Source organism: Acanthochromis polyacanthus, chromosome 22, assembly GCF_021347895.1.
Source record: "Acanthochromis polyacanthus isolate Apoly-LR-REF ecotype Palm Island chromosome 22, KAUST_Apoly_ChrSc, whole genome shotgun sequence".
NCBI lineage: Eukaryota > Metazoa > Chordata > Actinopteri > Pomacentridae > Acanthochromis > Acanthochromis polyacanthus.
In genome coordinates, this window is record NC_067134.1 from 5,557,098 (window position 1) to 5,576,080 (window position 18,983).

General features: G+C 38.7%; 3 protein-coding genes across 17 annotated transcripts in view; 1 reads left to right on the plus strand and 2 right to left on the minus strand.

The window, feature by feature from the left end:
* The window catches only part of LOC127532029 (zinc finger protein 239-like), an 81,033-nt gene that overhangs the window by 23,433 nt on the left and 38,617 nt on the right, over window positions 1–18,983 (plus strand). The window lies entirely within an intron of this gene.
* Window positions 1–18,983, minus strand: part of LOC127531977 (gastrula zinc finger protein XlCGF57.1-like) — a 154,745-nt gene that overhangs the window by 15,474 nt on the left and 120,288 nt on the right. The gene's annotated exons all lie outside the window — the stretch shown is intronic.
* The window catches only part of LOC127531960 (gastrula zinc finger protein XlCGF26.1-like), a 100,346-nt gene that overhangs the window by 15,474 nt on the left and 65,889 nt on the right, over window positions 1–18,983 (minus strand). For 3 of the 14 annotated variants that reach the window (XM_051942631.1, XM_051942632.1, XM_051942635.1), the window contains exon 6: window positions 17,126–17,208. The exons of 7 other annotated variants lie outside the window; for them this stretch is intronic. The gene's annotated coding sequence lies outside the window, so the exon portion shown is untranslated. Of the gene's footprint in view, window positions 1–16,392; window positions 16,425–16,956; window positions 16,983–17,125; window positions 17,209–18,983 lie in introns of those variants that run through there. 4 more of the 14 variants (XM_051942634.1, XM_051942636.1, XM_051942628.1 and 1 more) reach the window with 4 other exon arrangements.

Consider the following 18,983-nt stretch of genomic DNA (forward strand, 5'->3'; position numbering starts at 1 on the left):
TCACGTCAACTAAAAAGAACAGCACAGAGAGCGCAGTCCTGCACCAAGACAGGTGTGTGTTCTGCATGTATACATACCGAATCACGTGACCTAAATATGTAGCTGGCAACTGGAATTGATGGGACTCAGAAACACCCCACAATTTAATCAGTTGTTCCTTGTGTCATTTCCGATACGTCCACAGTGGTAGATTGTTGTAGGATCACAATCATGTGATCGTCAGCGGGCCGCTGAGGTAGCGTTCACCTGTTGCCATGGTTACCGTGCCGCTATCAGACGCAGTGCCGCTATGAATCCTTAACAAATACGTGGATCCAAACTTTAAGCCGCATCACTGCTGAAGTCTAATCATTTGGTCCTTGTGTCATTTCTGACCGACCCTGAAAATTTCATTCAAATCCCTGAGTCTGTTTTTGAGTGATGTTGGTAACAGAGGAAGGATTCACACACGCCGACTGTCACATAACACTGCCGAGTTCTTTGGTGGGATAATTAAACTAATTTACCTCATTCTTTCAGTGCTCTAATGGATCTGGATGCAACGGTTTCCATCATGGTGATTAATGTGGTCTGTTTTCCGCTCATTTCAGCCGTTCTAATATGTTTCATGTTTTTTTAAAGTGTATTAATCGATGATTTTTTTTCTTTTTTGTATTCCACCACAATATTGCACGGTTGTAAAACCGTTTAGCTTCACTTTGGTGAAAAACATCAGTGAATTAGTTGTTTATCAATGTCTTCAGCAGTCATTTTTGTTGGTAAATGAGAGACATTAGTACTGCACATGTCTGCATTTTCAAACCGTAAACAAGGAAGTGAATTCGGTGACGTACGTGCATTAGGTTTGCGCTGGGGACTGCTATGATTGGTGGAACTCACGGGAGGCGGGCCAAAATTGCGGGAAAGTTGCGGTGATTGGACAAAATTGCAAGGCCACGCAAAATTCGCAGAGATTGGTTGATTTCGCGTGATCACAACATCGCAAATTCCTGGAGGGACTGCTATATTAATCCCCGAAGGGAAATTCAATTGTTTGGTCTTTTTGCTTTTGAATTAAACAGTCCGATTGCTGATGGCAAGAAACATTTCCTGAATCTTTTTGTCCTGCAGCACAGGGATAGGAGCCGTCCACCGATGTTTTGTTGTTCACTGAGGCAAATGTGAAGTGGATGATCCATGTTTGTCAGAATGGCCTCCATCTTTCTAAGTGTCCGTCTCTCCACCTCATCCTCCAATGTGTTCAATCCGATTCCAACTACAGAGCAGCTTTTTTAATCAGTTTGTTCAGATGCCTTGCATCCTTGTTCTTATACTGCCTCCCCAGCAGACTGCAGCATAAAACAGGACACTTGCTACCACAGACTGATAAAACATCTGCAGCATCTTACTGCAGATGTCTATTGATCGAAATCTTCTCAGGCAAAAAAGTCGGCTCTGGCCCTTTTTGTAGATGAAGTCTGCATTTTTAGACCAGTCTAATTTATTGTCAAGGTGGACACCTAAATATTTATATGATGTCACCACCTCCATGTCAACACCACAAGTGTTCATGGATGAAGAGGGGTTTTGGATCTGCGGAAATTTATGATCATTTCCTTTGTCTTTGAGGCGTTGAATAGCAGGCAGTTTTTGTGACTCCAGTCACTGAAGGCACTTATCAGATCTCTGTATTCAGCTTCATGTCCATTTCTGATACATGCCACGATAGCAGTGTCATCAGAGTATTTCTGAATGTGGCAGGACTCAGTGCTGTATTTGAAGTCAGATGTATACAGTGTGAACAGGAATGGAGCCAGGACTGTTCCTTGTGGAGCCCCAGTACTACTCATTAACATCCCAGAAACACAGTTCCCCAGCCTGACAAACTGGCCTTCCTGTCAGGTAACTGTGATCCATGAAAGACAGGAGGATCCACTCCATCTCTGTGAGCTTGTCTTTGAGGATGGTGGTTGGATGGAGTTGATAAACCAAGAACATGATTCTCACATAAACTCCAGGGTTCCTCCAGATGAGACAGGGCACGGTGAAGCATGAAGAGGATGGCATCATCCACTCCAATGTGTTTTTTGTAGCCAACTGCAAGGAATCGAGTTTGTCTTTGACCTCAAGCCTCAGTAGACGTAAACCAGCTGCGCCAGAGTTTTCATGATGTGTGAGGTCAGAGCAATAGGTCTGTAGTCATTTAGTTCAGCCGGACATTTGATTTTTGGTACCAGTACAATACAGGATGTCATCCATAGAGCAGGCAGTCTTTGCAGGTATGACTGTGTTCTACAGAAGCTGATGTATTCAGTAAAACAATCAACCTGTCTGTCAATGTTCATACTGTCCCTCATCTGTTTCCAGAAAGCACATTCCAGTCTGTTGATTCAAAGCAGTCCCTTAGAGCTTCACTAGTTTGAGGAGTCATCCTCTGATTTGGACTTTAGTTGCAGACTGTCTCAGCACACAAGGTTGTAACAGGTCTGCAGATAAACCAAGTTATGATCTGACCTGCCCAGTGGTGGTAAGGCAGTAGCTCTGTAAGCTTCTTTGACACTGGCATACAGCAGGTCTAGGGTTTTATTCTCTCTGGTAGGGCAGTTAAACTGTGTAAATCCAGTCAGATGAGAGGAGAGGCTGACATGATTGAAATCTCCTGATATTATTACAAGTGTCTCAGGATGTTGAGTCTGTATCCTAGCAACAGTATCATGCAAAACATCACATGGAACAAGTCAGTTACCTTGGGTGGAATGTGTACAAGTATTGTTATGATGTGACCCTTGGAACATAGTATGGCTAAAGTCCATAGTCAAGTCCAAGATTGTGAAGAAAGTAATAAAATTCTATTAAAAAATGTCTTTCGTTATTCTGGCATTTAAAGATAATTTTGGTCATCTTAACCGACATAAACAGGAGAAGCATTGCCAGATTTAATGTCAGATCGTGTAAATTAAAAAAGGGTTATGTGTCGTTTATACAGTGTAAGTAAACTTCTGGGTTCAACTGTCTGAATTTCTTGAGAAGGAAAAGGCTGGTAAACTCACAATGCTCAAAAGTATTATTCTCTACCAAAGAAAATGCTGCTCTTTACCTTCCTGAACAACTTGCTGGAAAAACAAGACTTTTCTTCCGTTACTTATCTTCATCACCATGTAAGACATTTTCAGAAAGTATGATCAGCAGCTAGTTCAGCCTCAAACAAAAAACAAGCAGCTTCCTAGCAGTCCACCATTATATCTCAGTACAGCTGCTTCTGCAGAGCTACATCTCTCAGCCAACGTCACCTGGCTTTGGTCGGCCCATCTAACCAACTGGAGGCAACTTTACACATTTTAAAGAACAAATTCATGATAATAATGTTACAGTGGTATGTTTCTCACTTTTGTGAAGAATCCATGTTCCTCCGTTGTTGAGCTCAGACTAAATGGCTGCAACATTCCTCTGCTCCTCCGTCAGACTCTCCTCCTCCCTGCCAATCACCTGTCACATCAAACACATCTTCATGAGGGATACCACTCTATACACAAGTGTCAGAGTGTCCCATTATGTCATCAGCCAACACAGAGGACACATTTCAACTCCAATAGTTCACTTTTAGCTCTTTTCACTTTCACCTAAAACTGATACAAATGAACTTAAACTGTTAAAAATAAGGAACATAGACAGAAAACAGACATGGAAAAAGAGAATAAAGAGAACATAAAGATGCTACTGCAGGTGATTCAAGACAGGACTGCTGGTAGAAAACTGTTCATGCTGTAAGTTAGTGAATGTATTTTACTGCTCAGTGTTCTGTTTAAAGGCAGCTCTCACTCTCTGTTCTTTGCACTCTCCCATAGTGTCAAGTGTCCTCCCACTTTCAATGACAGGTGATTCTCATTGATGATTTTTCACAGTTTCTGCAGTTTCCCCACTTGAAAAGGATGTTTCATCTACCCAGGGTTTGAGCAGGACTCCACTCATCAATCAGACAGTTGCTTTCTTTCTTTTCCCTCTTTTATTTTGCAGTGGTCACAAATTCATGAGATACAGAGGTGGCAACTTCCATAAGTCATACGTTTAGTGATAGATAAGGTGAAAAACCTTTAAACAGAACACAAAAGGACAATGTTCGCATTACTGCATTCAGCAAATAGTAACAACCATTCCTCATGGACATTTTCACCACATTGGCAAATGCTACTCCACTCAATTTATGTTTGTCAACCTCAACACCACATAAACTGAAGCGACAAATCATGGCATGAGCAATATTCAACCCAATACTATACCACACATGAATTTATCTGCATTCTAAAGAGTTAATTTTAAATCACAGTTTAACAAATTACTCTGAGCATTTTTATCAAAAATTTTTAACCATTTTATACTTTTTATTTCATGGTTTTAAAATTATTTAAAGTGCATAAAGTGCTTTTAAAATGCAATCCTTTCCAGATCCAATAAATAAATAAAGGGCATTGTAAAAACCCACCATTACAAACAGGATGAATTCACTGGTCTTAGCTGGAACCCTCTAATTAGCACCAATTAGCCTGCAATCTTATTTTCAACTGAACAATTACAAAACACACGGAAATTATTGGTAAACAGACAAAGTTTACTCCGTGGCTAATGCTAATGCTAACACATACTGCAGTGGCACACATCGGCAGCTTAAACAGTCTTTTAGAGTCTCCAGAATTCTGCTCTTACCGACTGCAACCCGGATTTTGGAGATGAAGGCAATCCTGCACAGTTTGCCGCAGATCTTGATGCTTTCCCAACAGAAACTCACGGACACTTTGTTTGAACTTCGCTGCGTGTGTCCCCCTTTTTTGCCGCCGGTGGCAAACCTGCAGCCGCAGATTGTTTCCGCCCAGCTGTCACTGCTAGCCGCTGACGTAAATGCAGAGCGACGGCAGCACCACGAAAAAGAATCATTGCTGTGTTTGCTCATGTGTTTGCTTCTTTCGCCATGTCGCCGGACGATTCTTGCCGTTTATGTAAAGTAAACATGAGGGAAAGTGGACCCCGTGTTTATGCACACTCCACAGATATGTTTGTGTCAAAAACAACGCCGACCATATCAGATAGGTTAGCGATGATGGACCTGATAGTCACCCCGGAGCCGGAGCAGTCAAACAGATGCTGCCAGCGCTGCACCTCCACACTCGGTCGGCTTGAAAAAGACTTTCCTTTATTCAGGCAATGGGAAGAGAACGTCCGGTTAAGCAGCGTATCGAAAAGACAACGTGAACCCACCCCGTCCAAGACACCGAGGACTTTGAAAAAGACCTGCCCAAACCCACCGAGTCCACTAGCTTGTTCCTTCGGAAACACGACAACAAAGGTAACGCTTCTTCTCAAACAACCCATCATGCATGCTGAGTGTAGGACCTGTGCGTAAATGCTTCTCCTTTGAGTTCTCAGCTCCTTCCAGTTTGACTTTACACATAGACTGCTTTGCACTCTGTGTCACCTGTACCTTCAGAGCTCTGAATAAAAGAACAAAAGATTTATTGCAAAGAACAAAAAGGTTTTGCCTCCACAGCAGCTTGTTATGAAAATGATTGTATTTGATGATAGAATGTTCTTATTCATTGTAATACTGTGTGATGTGTGCTAAAAGAGGAACAAGGACACGAGCTATCATCAATATTATTTCATCTACATGTCTAATTTTTAAAAATATGACATTATATAAATATGCACTACTGTTCAAAAGTTTGAGGTCACTTAGAAATGTCCTTTTTTTAAAATCAGTTCTTTTCAATGAAGATAGCATTAAATAAATGATAAATCCAGTCTAGACATTGTTAATGTGGTAAATGACTCTTCTAGCTGGAAACGGCAGATTTTTAATGGAATATCTCCATAGGGGTACAGAGGAACATTTCCAGCAACCATCACTCCTGTGTTCTAATGCTACATTGTGTTAGCTAATGGTGGTTGAAAGGCTCATTGATGATTAGAAAACCCTTGTGCAGTTATGTTAGCACATGAATGAAAGTGGGAGCTTTCGTGGAGAACATGGAATTGTCTGGATGACCCCAAACTTTTGAACGGTAGTGTACAGAAGAATATGGAATCATAACGCAGTGTTTGAGGCGGTCGTAGGTGAGGCTGGTGTGCTAAGGATGAAGAGTGGAAAGGCACTTGGTCCTGATGATATACCTGTGGGAGGTATGGAAGTGTCTCGGAGAGGTAGCAGTAGAGTTTGTGACTGGGTTGTTCAACAGGATCTTAGATAGTGAGAAGATGCCCGAGGAATGGAGGAGAAGTGTGCTGTGTTCCTCTGATGCTCACTTGAACTAAAAGCATTTGAGCTGCACAAAGTGTGAAATGAGAGAGGAAGCAGTGAATCTCCAAACTGCTGACAGACTTTCAGCCATTATTGTCCAGTGAAAATTCAGCTTTTTGTGCAGGCAGCCACACTTGATCCTGATTTGAGTCTTAAGTCCTGTTCTAGTGATGAAATGAGAACTTCCTTGTGTGTGATGGAGAAGAATAAAGGGCTGTGGCTAAAAAATCCTGACTCTGAGTTCTTCATTACAAACAACACCATTATATCAGCTGGTTATTATTCATCTGCTTTGTTCTATACTCAACATGGACACAGAGATCAGAACAGGTAGAAATTTAAATATAAAACATCATTTATTTTACAGTTGTAAATTTGATTAAATAGAATTAAAATGTCAACAAAAAGATCAGATCTTAATAATTTATCGTCTCCATAATGTAAAGTCACTTCTGTCACCTTTTTGGTTCTGAATCAGAAGAAAAGCAGCATTTTCTCATCAATTCTGTTTCGTGCTTTAATCATTAATTTTTCAGGTCATCCTTGTTACTGAACTGTTTTCCAATCATGATGAACTTTTTCTTGGCCATAAATCTCCATAACTTTCTGATGGATTAAGGTGTGAGGACTTGGCAGTCAGTTTCATTCACATCTAGATCACTCTTTCCAAAGTATTCTGTGCTCTTCTGTGGTTTGTGTAAATTCATCCTGAAATCCTTCCATTTCTGTCCTCAATATTCTACCAAATATGAAAGATTCCTTTGGAAGCAGATCTTCAAGGATTTTAGATTTGATTTCCAACAGTCAGAATGTTAGAAGTTTCCTGTTGATCATATTTTACTGATAGTTTCTCCCAAATGTTTCAGCTCATTTTACTGGAATATTCCGAAGTAAAGTTTGTGTTTTCTGGTGAATGGATCAGATCTCACATTTAGTTTCAATCAAACCCTGAGGCTTCTGGAAAATACACACAGCTTTAAAATAATGTTGGATCATCTGCTGACTGTGTCGTTATTAAATGCTTTTAGAGTTTCATTATTTTAACCCTCGTGTCATTTTAAAGTTTGAAAATGTGGAAAATAATAAATATTTTCACAGTGAAACTTCTGATGTCCACATTTTGACATTTTTGGGAAATTTTTCAACATTTTTTGGTGCAAAAAGAAGAAACGTTTCAAAAGAACATTCACATAAAAAATCGACCAAAATCCAGTAAATTCTCTGGATTTTGGTTGATTTTTATGTGAATGTTCTTAAAGAAAATATCAGAAGTTTTACTGATAAATATGGAATCACTTTAGATATTTTTAAGAATTTTTATGGAGAATGTTTACTAATTTTTTGAAAATATTTACAAGAATTTTCCTGCCAAATTAGGGGGATTTGTTTTGTTATTATAAATAAAGCTTTTAAGGAATTTTTGGATTTTTTTTCCTGAAGGTTTTTGCACATTTTCATAAATTGGGTGAATTTTTTTTGCTGAATTTCTGGATTTTTTTCCTGTTTTTTGGTGGCGTAAATGAAGGCAACAGGAGGGTTGATATCCAGAGCTAATAATAAACAGCAGAGGACTGATGGGTCTCCTTGGTGTTTGCTCCTGTTAACATCTCATCTTCTAGTAGTTCCACATTGAAGGAATTCTGCTGGACAACATTGAGAGCATATGAATGAATTTTCCATCCAAAATAATGCAGTGAATGTCAAATAAAGTGGTGTTGAAGCTTGTCAGAAGCTTTCAATGAATGTAGAAAGAGTGTAAAAGCAGCATCCTCTACCAAATGAGCACAATCCATCAATCATCATCAAAGTGTCCAAATTCCAGAGAAGACATGAACTGCAGATTGTAAATGAGTCAAAGTATCCATTTAAAATCATTTCTAGACCATGATCACAAGTCAAACACTAGATTGTTCTTTTGTCCTTTTGTGTCTCATTTTCACAATATTTTGTCTGGTTTTTGTCTCATTTTTTGTCTTTTTTAATCTGACTTTTGTGGTTTTGATCCTGTAGTAAAAAGCGGTCCGGCCCACTTGAGATCAAACTGGGCTAAATGTGGAACCTGAACTAAAATGAGTGTGACTCCCTGATTGAAAGCTTCTTTGAATGCTTCAAACAGTCATTCTCTAATATCAGCCCAGAAAACGGATCAAAGTTGGTTGTAAGTCCATCTGGAGCCGCTGATTTCCCCAAAGACATTTTCATTCCAGCTCTATCAATCTCTCCAAACACGTGCTTTTAAAGTCAGTCTGAGGAAGAAATGCTTTGACTTTTTAAGAAACAAAAGAAGAGGGGGACTGATTTTGCTCTTCAAGGTAAAATGGGAAAAGTCAGAAGTCACTTCAGTGATGCAAGAAGAGACTCAATTGTTCTAACCTGGCTAAGACTCAGACACTGCAGTCTGAAAAGTGGACTGGCTTTGATTGGGAAGCACAGAGATAGGAACTGTGAGTGTGGTGAACTAGAAACTGTTGAGAAATGTTCTCTTAAGTGTAAGCTCTACTCATGCCAACAGAAGAAACATTAGAGACAAGGAGCAGCTGGACGAACTGTTTTTAATCTTTGCTTTCTACTTAACATGGAGGAGTGGACAAATATGAAGAAACTTCTGAACTTTCTCATGACCACAGGACTGCATAAGAAAATATGGAGGATTCTCTCAGGACTATGAGTAACATCCAGTAGGTGGCAGCAATACGCCAGTGATGCGTCTGGTCTGCCTAATTCAATGAGGAAGAAGAAAGTAACTCAGTGTTTCTGCCGGAACTTCACAGTGTGACACCCGGCGGATGTAAACAAAGAAGCATGAGTAGAGTGAACTTCACTGCTGTGTGGACTGAGCTGTAAAACGGCTGTATTATAGTATGAATGAGAAATATCAGAGCGTTAAAGTAACGATGTGTTCAGTTGAGTATCTGAGAGAGTTGATCAGCGACAGACTAGCTGCTGCTGCTGGAGAAATATTCTCAGAGTTTGAAAAAACCATCGTCCAGTACCAGGAGGAGATCGATCGTCAGCGCAGACTGCTGGATGTCATCTGGAAACCACACATCCCCTTACAAGCCCATAGGTGTGTATGTGTTTTGATGGTGAAGAATTCCACTTCTAGCATGTAGAACATCATGAAGTGTTGAGATGAACTGAGACACACTGTGAGGAAGAGAGAATGGGCTCATAATATGGAGTCTGTTAGTTGATGCTGTGTGGAGTTTTAAAAACGTGATCGTTGTGTTGATTGACCCTGGAAGCAAGAACCAAAGTTTCCTGTTCAGAGGTGCTGGAAGTGTTTATCTGAACTACTCCACACTGACAGCAACTGCACTGTGTTATCAAACAGTTTAATAATAAAACTCTGACAGAGGACTCAGTCATTCCATTCATTTCAGTCCAGAGACATAATTCCATGTATAGAGATCATTCATGATCTAAAGAAAGCGCACGTACAGAGTTAGAGAGTATAGAAGTAATGTGTTCAACTGCATTCCACTATTAACATGTTGGGTTTCACTGATGAGTCAAATCAACAGTACAGTAACCAGCAGTAAAATAAGAATAACATTAAAATCCAAATGTCCTGACAGGTTTGAAGGCTGAAGAGGACAGCAGCTTTATTCAGACAGATTTTAATGGATCCCCATCAAACCTGTCTGTGTGGTGTGTAGAAAAGTACCCAGTGGTGTTTACCATTAGAACTTTGTGATCCTGTATCCACTGTGGAACAACGTGTTCATAGAAATGTTCAGTCATTTGGAGATGCTTGTATCATTCCTGCTGCTGTTTCATGGCTCCAAGATTTCTATTATAAACCATCATATTCTTTTTGCATCAAACATTCAACTGTTGAGCTGAATTTGTTGGAGACAGCCAGTCCTGGACAAAGTGACAGATGTGTGTTCTCTCATCATCACAGTAGTAACCATTATCTTTTGTCTCTTTTTCCCTCCAGAGCTCCCACAGTCTTATGTCTGTGAGAATGAGAAGACTGTTGTTGACCATCAGCCCCATGACCAGGAGAGAAACTCCATGGTGGACCATGAGGACCCAGAGCCTCCACGGATTACAGATCAGCAGGAGGAATTCTGCACCAGTCAGGACCAATCAAACCCAGAGATTTCTCAAATTAAAATGGAACAGGAAGAATTGTGCACCAGTCTGGACCAATCAAACCCAGGGTTACCACAAATTAAAGTGGAACAGGATGAACTCTGCTCCAGTCAGGAGGAAGAGTTAATTGGATTGAAACAGGAGACTGATACCTTTGAGGTGACTCCTGCTGATGAGGAAAGTGACCACAGTGAACCAAAACCAAACAGTGATCAGCTCCTGTTTCACATCTCTTGTGTAGCTGAGAGCCCAGATCAGGAAGGAAGCAAGGATGTAGACTCAGGATCAACTAGATGTATCGAGCTGAAACCAAGACATCAGAGTAACAACAGTCACAGTAATGATGTAGACAATGCTCCAACATCAGCGAGACAGTGTGATAATGACAAGGCAACAAAATCTGCAACTTGCAAAGTCTGTGGAAAAGCTTTTAGTTGTAAATCAGATTTAATCAAACATCACAAAACCCACACAGGTGAGAAGCCATATTCTTGTGAAACCTGTGGAAAAAGCTTCAGTCAACGGGTCCATTTGACTGTTCACATGAGATGTCACACAGGTGAGAAGCCGTATGTCATATTCTTGTGAAACCTGTGGAAAAAGCTTCCGTAAAACAGGTCCATTTGACTGTTCACATGAGATGTCACACAGGTGAGAAGCCGTATGTTTGTGGAACCTGTGAAAAAAGCTTTAGTCAACGGACCTCTTTGACTGACCACATGAGATGTCACACAGGTGAGAAGCCATATTCTTGTGGAACCTGTGAAAAAGCTTCAGTCAACGGACCTCTTTGACTGACCACATGAGATGTCACACAGGTGAGAAGCCATATGTTTGTCACATTTGTGGAAAAAGATTTTCTGGTTCATCAGCACATAATAGGCACATGGCAGTTCACAAAATGGGAAAACCATATTCTTGTGGAACCTGTGGTAAAAGCTTTAGTCGACAGGACCATTTGACTGTCCACTTAAGACGTCACACAGGTGAGAAGCCATATTCTTGTGGAACCTGTGGAAAAAGCTTTAAATATAGTTATCAATTAAAAGCCCACATGAGAATCCACACAGCTGAGAAGTCCTGATCCTGAAACATCTGTGGAAAACATAATGTCAGAACTAAGGTTGAAACAACATGTAAGAATTGGTACAGGTTAAAAGTAGATGTTTTAGATTTAAAGCAGCTTTAGTCTGTGGTTCAACAACAACTGTGAGGAAGTATGTAAGCAATCCTTGATGATTAGACCAGATGGAGTCTGGACTGTGGTGGTGGTGGAGCAGGCAGAAGAACCAAACTGAATGTCTGGATGGATATGGTATTGGTACAGACTGCTACATTTCTGCTATCATGACATCCTTCATCAGCAGAGCAGTGATTGGAGATAATGTGAAGCTGTTTGGAACATTTTCACATCCTGCTGAGAGAACATGGCTGTTCAGGTGTGAACATACTGCTGGAATCCACTCAGCTTGAGCTCTGCTGTCTTTCAAGTAAAAGGAGGCAACGAGATACAGAGACATTGTGACAGTAGGACACAACAGAGTGTGTCACTGCAGCAGAGGAGATCTGGACGTGAAATAAAGTTGTAATAAAACGTCTACAGCTCCATGACTGCTTCATGAAATGTTTTGAATGTTTTCAAACAGATGAACATTTACAAGTTGTTTCATAATGAATGTAACATTGAAGATCCCCAGCAAGAATAACTCTGAGTCAGATGTCAAAGACATAACCAACATTATTATGTTTTCAAGCAACAGACACGTGGTTTTACTAGTAGTAGCTGATACACTCCTGCAAATGTCAAAACCAGAAATGTTAAAAACAGGTGAAGCTGTGCTGCAGTTTCTGCTGGTTACATAAAGGTCTTATGCTATTTATTTCTTCTATTGTCACCACATAGGTCATCTGTGTGATTTGTTAGTAGGATCTCATTGTGTCGTCATACAGCACATTGAACCCTTGTATTGTCTGAACGTCCTGAACACTCCTCCTGTCCTCAGGGTCAGAAATGACCTGCCTCCACTGAGCCTCTAAAATAGAGCAGCTTAATGGAATTTTTAACCAAAAATCTATTTTACATGAAGAAACAACCTGTCATGCATCACACACTTTGTGAATGCCTGTTTTTGCTTCCTCAGAGGGTAGAAAGACTGTATTTAATCAGTGAACACCATTCGTTTTTATACCATTGTTCATGCTGTAACTGTTTTCTTTCTTTAAGTAGAGGTTTATTATCACTATTATTGCTGCTAAAGGTACTGCATAGGTGTAAACATTTCTTGTTTTGCAAGAGATAATACTTCTATAGCCTAATAAAGTACCAGAAATGTGCAGAAATGAACTTGAAATGCATTTTTGAAGGGAAACAACAGTGTACTGTATACTGTACAATGGAATATAAAACTACAAAACTCAACTACCAGATACTAGTACTCTCTCATTTTTTGGGTCATTTCTCCCACCTGAAAGATGCATAACCTACATCAATCATAAGAATAGAAAAAATAACAGATTCAAGCAAAATATTCCGAACATATTAAGCTCTAATTAACACATGGAGGACAGAATGCAACTGTATTTGTCACACGTGCAGCACACAGTATTTGTTTTACAGTCCTTCTTGTTACTCCTGGATGACTAAATAAAACCTGATCTCTGACCTGCTGGGAACTGAAACCTGAAAACTGCCCTCATGGCTTCAGCAATATCAGATTAGTCCATATTAATTTGAAAATCTGCAAATATGACAATCTCAACAGTCCAGAAGTAGCCAGGGTGTAGAATCTTGACCCCACTATGTATTATGCTAGTTATTTAATGTTTTGTAACCTCGGTCACTTTTCCATGGGGGTCAATTTTCTATCTGACACCGGGTAAAAAATGACCTGAAGACAGTCTTTGTACCCTGGTGGTGTACAGCTTTGATGAAAATATAAACAAAAACAATGTTTCACTTTTTCTAATGTTGGGGTCACTTGAGGAAAAGTGATCAAATTTCAAGTAGAAAAAGGTCATTTAGGGGCCGTTCTATGCTATTAAACATGGTGGCCTGGTTCATTTTGACCCGAAGACAGCACTAAGGTTCAAACAACAGCAAATCAGTAAAAGTATTTTCCAGTTGAGTATGCTAAGAATTTACCTCAAGTTTAAATAATGAGTCCACAGTATTATTAGTTATTTAAAGAAATGCATGACCAGAATTAGCAACAAAAATGACTAAAATGAGACACAAAATGAACATCTCATTTGGATCATTTTGTACATTTCAGTCTGTTTTTAGGAAAAAAAAGTGTCATAAATCAGACTGTAAATGATCTATGAACAAAGCTCTCTGTAAAAACCCTCAGAATGTTGAATAGAATAAATGTGGACAGTTTCATGACTGTAAGAGAAGATTTCTGGATCAGTTTGTGTCTCATTTGTGTCATTATGTGTTTTGTTTTGGTCAGTTTACGTCTTTCTGTCTGGTTTTAAACATTTTGCATCTTTTCATGTTATTTTTTCTTCCATTCTGGTCATTTTGTGCCTTAATTTTGACCATTTTGTGGTTCATTTTGGTCATTTTGTGTGTTTTAAGTTTATTTCTGTTTAAAATTGTTCATCTTGTCAGTTCTTTTGGTCAGTTCACGTCTATTTCATCATTCTGTGACTCAGTGGCCATTTCTGTTTCAGTTTCATCTCATTTTACTCTGAATTGCTCATTTTATCTCTCATTTTAGTCATTTTGCATCACTTTAAGGTTGTTTTTTTCATTTTCTACATTTTGTGTCTCATTTTCGTCATTTTTGCTTAATTTTAGTCCCACTTTTATCTTTTTGTTTCACATTTGATGTCCCTTTTCTAATTTTATGGCTCATTGTGGTATTTTTCTATCATGGTCGGATGTTTTATGTTCCATTTTGGTCATTTTGTGTCCCATTTGAACTGTCCCATAACATTGCTGGACCGTTCAGTAGACTCTGTTTGGGTCTTTTTCTCACCACTGAAACATTTTGTCCATTTTTGTCTCATTTTGGTCATTTTATAGATTAGATTAGATCCAACTTTACTGTCATTGCACAGAGAACAAGTACTAAGACAGTAAATGCATTTTTTAAAAGTCCATTGTGATGTCAGAGAGAAGAACTAACAACTGTTACCACATTCCATATTCTGCAGAAAAACATGGAAACACTTGAGAAAGTCAGTTTAACACACAAAGCTTGGAGATATTGGAGAGTTGTGGTGAAGATTTCAAGTGTGAAACTTGTGAAGACATTGTGAGCAAAGACTGTGACAGAAAAATGAAGCCTCCTCAGCCAGATAGGAAACATTCAGGTAAGACAGAAGTCCAGACAACGAGCTGCAACTCAGCTCCAGATATCAAACTACACACTGACATGTTAGACTGAAGTTTTCACAACACTGACAAGCTAACATTTGCTCATTTTGTGCCTTATTTTGATCCGTTTGCATCCTTAGGGTTGTTAGTGGATAAAATGTTGTCATTTTTTATCTCTTTTTGTTGTTTTTGTTCCATTTTGGTGACTTAAAGGCTGTTTTTGTTGAATTTGGTCATTTTGTGTCTCATTGAGGCTCATTTTCATCATTTTGTGTCTATCCTTGGTCACTTTTTGTCTTTAGGATTGTTTTTACTCCTCATTTTTCGTGCTTTTAATGTTTTTTGTTCCATTGTGAACATTTTGTGTCTCATTTAGATCATTTTTTGTATCATTTTGGACATTTTGCATCTGTTTAAGGTTTTTCTGTTTCATTTTATGTCTCATTTTGTGCATTTCAGTCTGTTTTTAGGGGGAAAAAGTGTCATAAATCAGACTGTAAATGATATATGAACAAACCTTTCTGTAAAAACTTTTAGAATGTTGAATAGAATAAATGTGGACTGACTAGGTAACCTTACAGAACCTTTACTGTTGTGATGTACGCATTAACCTGACTTTATACACTCTGAGAAAATATATATCTAACCATTGTGATAGGGATAAATAGAAGTTCCAATCTGTTGATTTTAATTGCAGGATAATGCTTTATTAAAATATATCTCAGCAGGGAAATAGCAATAGCCATTAAATCATCAGACAATTAATCAATAGTTAGTTAATATTTCAGTGGCTCGTCATGATTCCTAACTGCTACTATGTTTTCATAGAAGAAGAGTAATAATCACCCACATTATGTAATTTGGAGGGGGAGAGCAGACGGTGTGGCCACATCCGGCTGATCACCTGAAGAACGACGAGCCTTGGAGCCTCCAGGGGGAAGCAGAGAGAGCTCAGTCCAGATTTAGATCTGCTTGTGTCCTTTTTTGTTGTTTGGGCCAATAAAAACTTTGTTATAATCCTCTCTGGTGTCATTCCTTTGGAAATGATAGAGTTCAGTAAAGTTCCTTCAGTCAGTGTTATTTTTAGAATCCTCAAACAGCAGTAAGAGCAGTCCTTCAGTCCATGATCCCAGTAGAACACATATTCTTTGCAGATCATGTTGAATCACCCGTCCAAAGTTCTGTGGTAAAATCCCTCATGCTCAGAACTGTTGTCTGGTTTGCATCAAGTGACTACCCCACAACAACTCCCAACAAATATATTCCAAGAGGTGCATTTTATAACATCACTGCTTCTCTTCAGAATTTGCATATACGGTGACATCATATTTAATTTACATACACGATGACAGCATACATCCTCCCCCCTCCTCACTTGTGCACTTCCCCCATCCACAGACTTCATGGCCCCCGCGTGGTCCGGATGAACCAAAACCACCTGTTTAGCCTGTTTCGCCCTTTCATCCGGTCTATTCATGTATTTGGTTCATCTGCAGCCCAGCACAGGCTTCCGGTGGAGAAACAGGAGAAGCTGATGTCAGCGTCTAACTCTCACTAACACCCACACTGTACATTTCTGCACAATGCACACAGACTTACAAGAAATCCTCCAAAATCTATACAGAGCTAATGAACCTTTACTGTGAGCATTTAATTCAAGTTTATCTTAGTTCCAGACTACTTGCTCTGAAGGCAAGACAGGGGCTCCCAGAATTCTTCCATTTAATTCCGCTGTTTTAAATGAGATGAAAATAAGATACTATTAAAAAATAAAGCAATATACTATTCATACTTAGATGTAATTGTGTAATTATGTAGTGCCCTGCCACAATAAATAAGTTCTTCAAATTGGTCATCATGAAACAATACAGCACATCATAAACGGATCTCAGAAGAAACAGCTTGCAGTTACCACATTTTACTTGTTGTTGGCCTTGTTAATGTATATATTTTAAAATATTATCACGCTTACTGTACACAAACACTGTATGCATGAAGATGAATAAAATTACTATACATGTACAACAGCATCATTCATTGAAGTGGAAACAATAACAGTCTGGTGAAATAAAAGAATATTAGCATTAGATTTTTTTGTTAAATGGCCAAATTCTGGTACCTCCACAAAGTAGCATTCATTTCCTTTTGTTAACTGCCTATATTTACTAACTCTACAATATCAGCCAGTCAGTCAATTTACCATGTCTAAGGGAAATATTAACATCAGATCCAATGTGGGATAGTACTCCTTGTGCTGCAGAGTGACCACCTGACCCAGATGATAGGTTTCTAGAACAATTGCAAATGAAAGTAGAAAGACTAAGTCCTTACACTGTTGGAAGATCTTTGTTCAAATCTAACACAAATAACTCTGCACTTTAAATACTATAGATTGGCTCATTAGAAATAAAAAGCTGTTTGCTGAAACTTACTTTGTCTTCTGTCCTTCTAATGATCTTTGAAAAAGGAAAGCTCCCTGTATTGGATCTCTCGGTGCACTCATCACATTGTTCTCCTAAATAGATCAAAATTAGAACAGCTGAGAGGTACTGTTGTGAGTCAATGTCAACACTCATGATTTGTTCACGTTGACCATTGTTTTGATGCCATTTAACAGAGGGGACTAGAGGAACACTGTAACAGGCTTGATTTTCTTTTTATGCACGGCCTTATAGTAGTACATGACCAAACCCTCACTGAATTATTCAGACACCTTAACAGCAATGTAATGTGGTATGGAAACTCAATAGAATCTAACTGTACAATACATCCAAATGGAAACAAATGACAAATGACACTGCAACAATATCTGAGTATTGAAATAATACAAACATTGCTCTATGAGATAACTTTCACTGACTCAGCAAATAGTCAGACATAATAGGATTGACATTAAAACATGTTCTACATACCTGCAGTTTGACCTTTTCTTTTACCTCCTCTGTTTGGGCTCTTGCTCCCAGCCTTGCTTCCTTGAACTATGTTCACATGTCCCACCATGTGACTTGCAGGCTCTTTTCCAGCAGCTACACCTGAAGCTTTTTTAGAGTTTTTTAGGGAAAGTATCAAAAATATATATTATTAATTTAAGGTAACCCTAATTTCAAATCAAAAACATCTCTGTAGATTTGAGAAATCTTGTATGTTATGAACCCCAGCAGAAAATGAACTGCCTTTCTGTAGCAGAGCTCCAGTCAACGTCGTCTTGACAAGTAATTCTTGTTCAAAACCGAAGTACTTCAGCTAGTAAATACTATGTAAGGCTTGATTAAAGATAATACTACACTTGTTTTTTATGAATCAGTACATGCCATGTTCAGTTTCACTCAGAAATGTCCAGTCTGTCTTCTTTCACCCTTTCCACATCATAGCATAAAGACTCTGCATGACATCAGAGTCACAGGAGTCAATTTTATTGACCAGTCATCTTCTATGAGAGCATTAGAAATTAAAATGCTTCCATTTTGAAATCAGCATGTCAGTTGCAACATCACAAAGCAACATCATGCTGTGTAAACATGTTTTTTTCCACCTATAGCACTTGGTTAAGTGTATTAAAATTCAAATTATAGTCACTACTCTGGACAGATTTTGGATGATATTTTTTCAATACATACCCTCATTCTGTGATTGAACCATTTGTCCTCTGGTGGACAAATGGCACAAAGAGAGACAAAAAAATGATCGGAATTAGATAAAAACATGACCAAAATTAGCCTCAAAATGACCAGATTGATCCAGAAATCTTTACTAACATTCATCACGGTCCAAATTTATTCTATTCAACATTCTGAAGGTTTTACACAGAGGTTTGTTCATAGATCATTTACTGTCTGATTGATACATTTTTTTCTAAAGACATGCTGAAATGCACAAAATGATCCAATAAGATGGAAAATGACCAAAATTTAACAAAAACAACCTTAAAGTGATGCAAAAAGACTAAAATGAGATAAAATGAGCAATTCAGAGCAAAAATGAGATGAAAACTGAAACAGAAATGGCCACTGAGTCACAGAACGATGAAATAGACGTGAACTGACCAAAAGAACTGACAAGATGAACAATTTTAAACAGAAACAATCTTAAAAACACACAAATTGACCAAAATGGAAGAAAAAAATAACATGAAAAGATGCAAACTGTTTAAAACCAGACAGAAAGACGTAAACTGACCAAAGCAAAACACATAATGACACAAATGAGACACAAAATGATCCAGAAATCTTCTCTTACAGTCATGAAACTGTCCACATTTATTCTATTCAACATTCTGAGGGTTTTTACAGA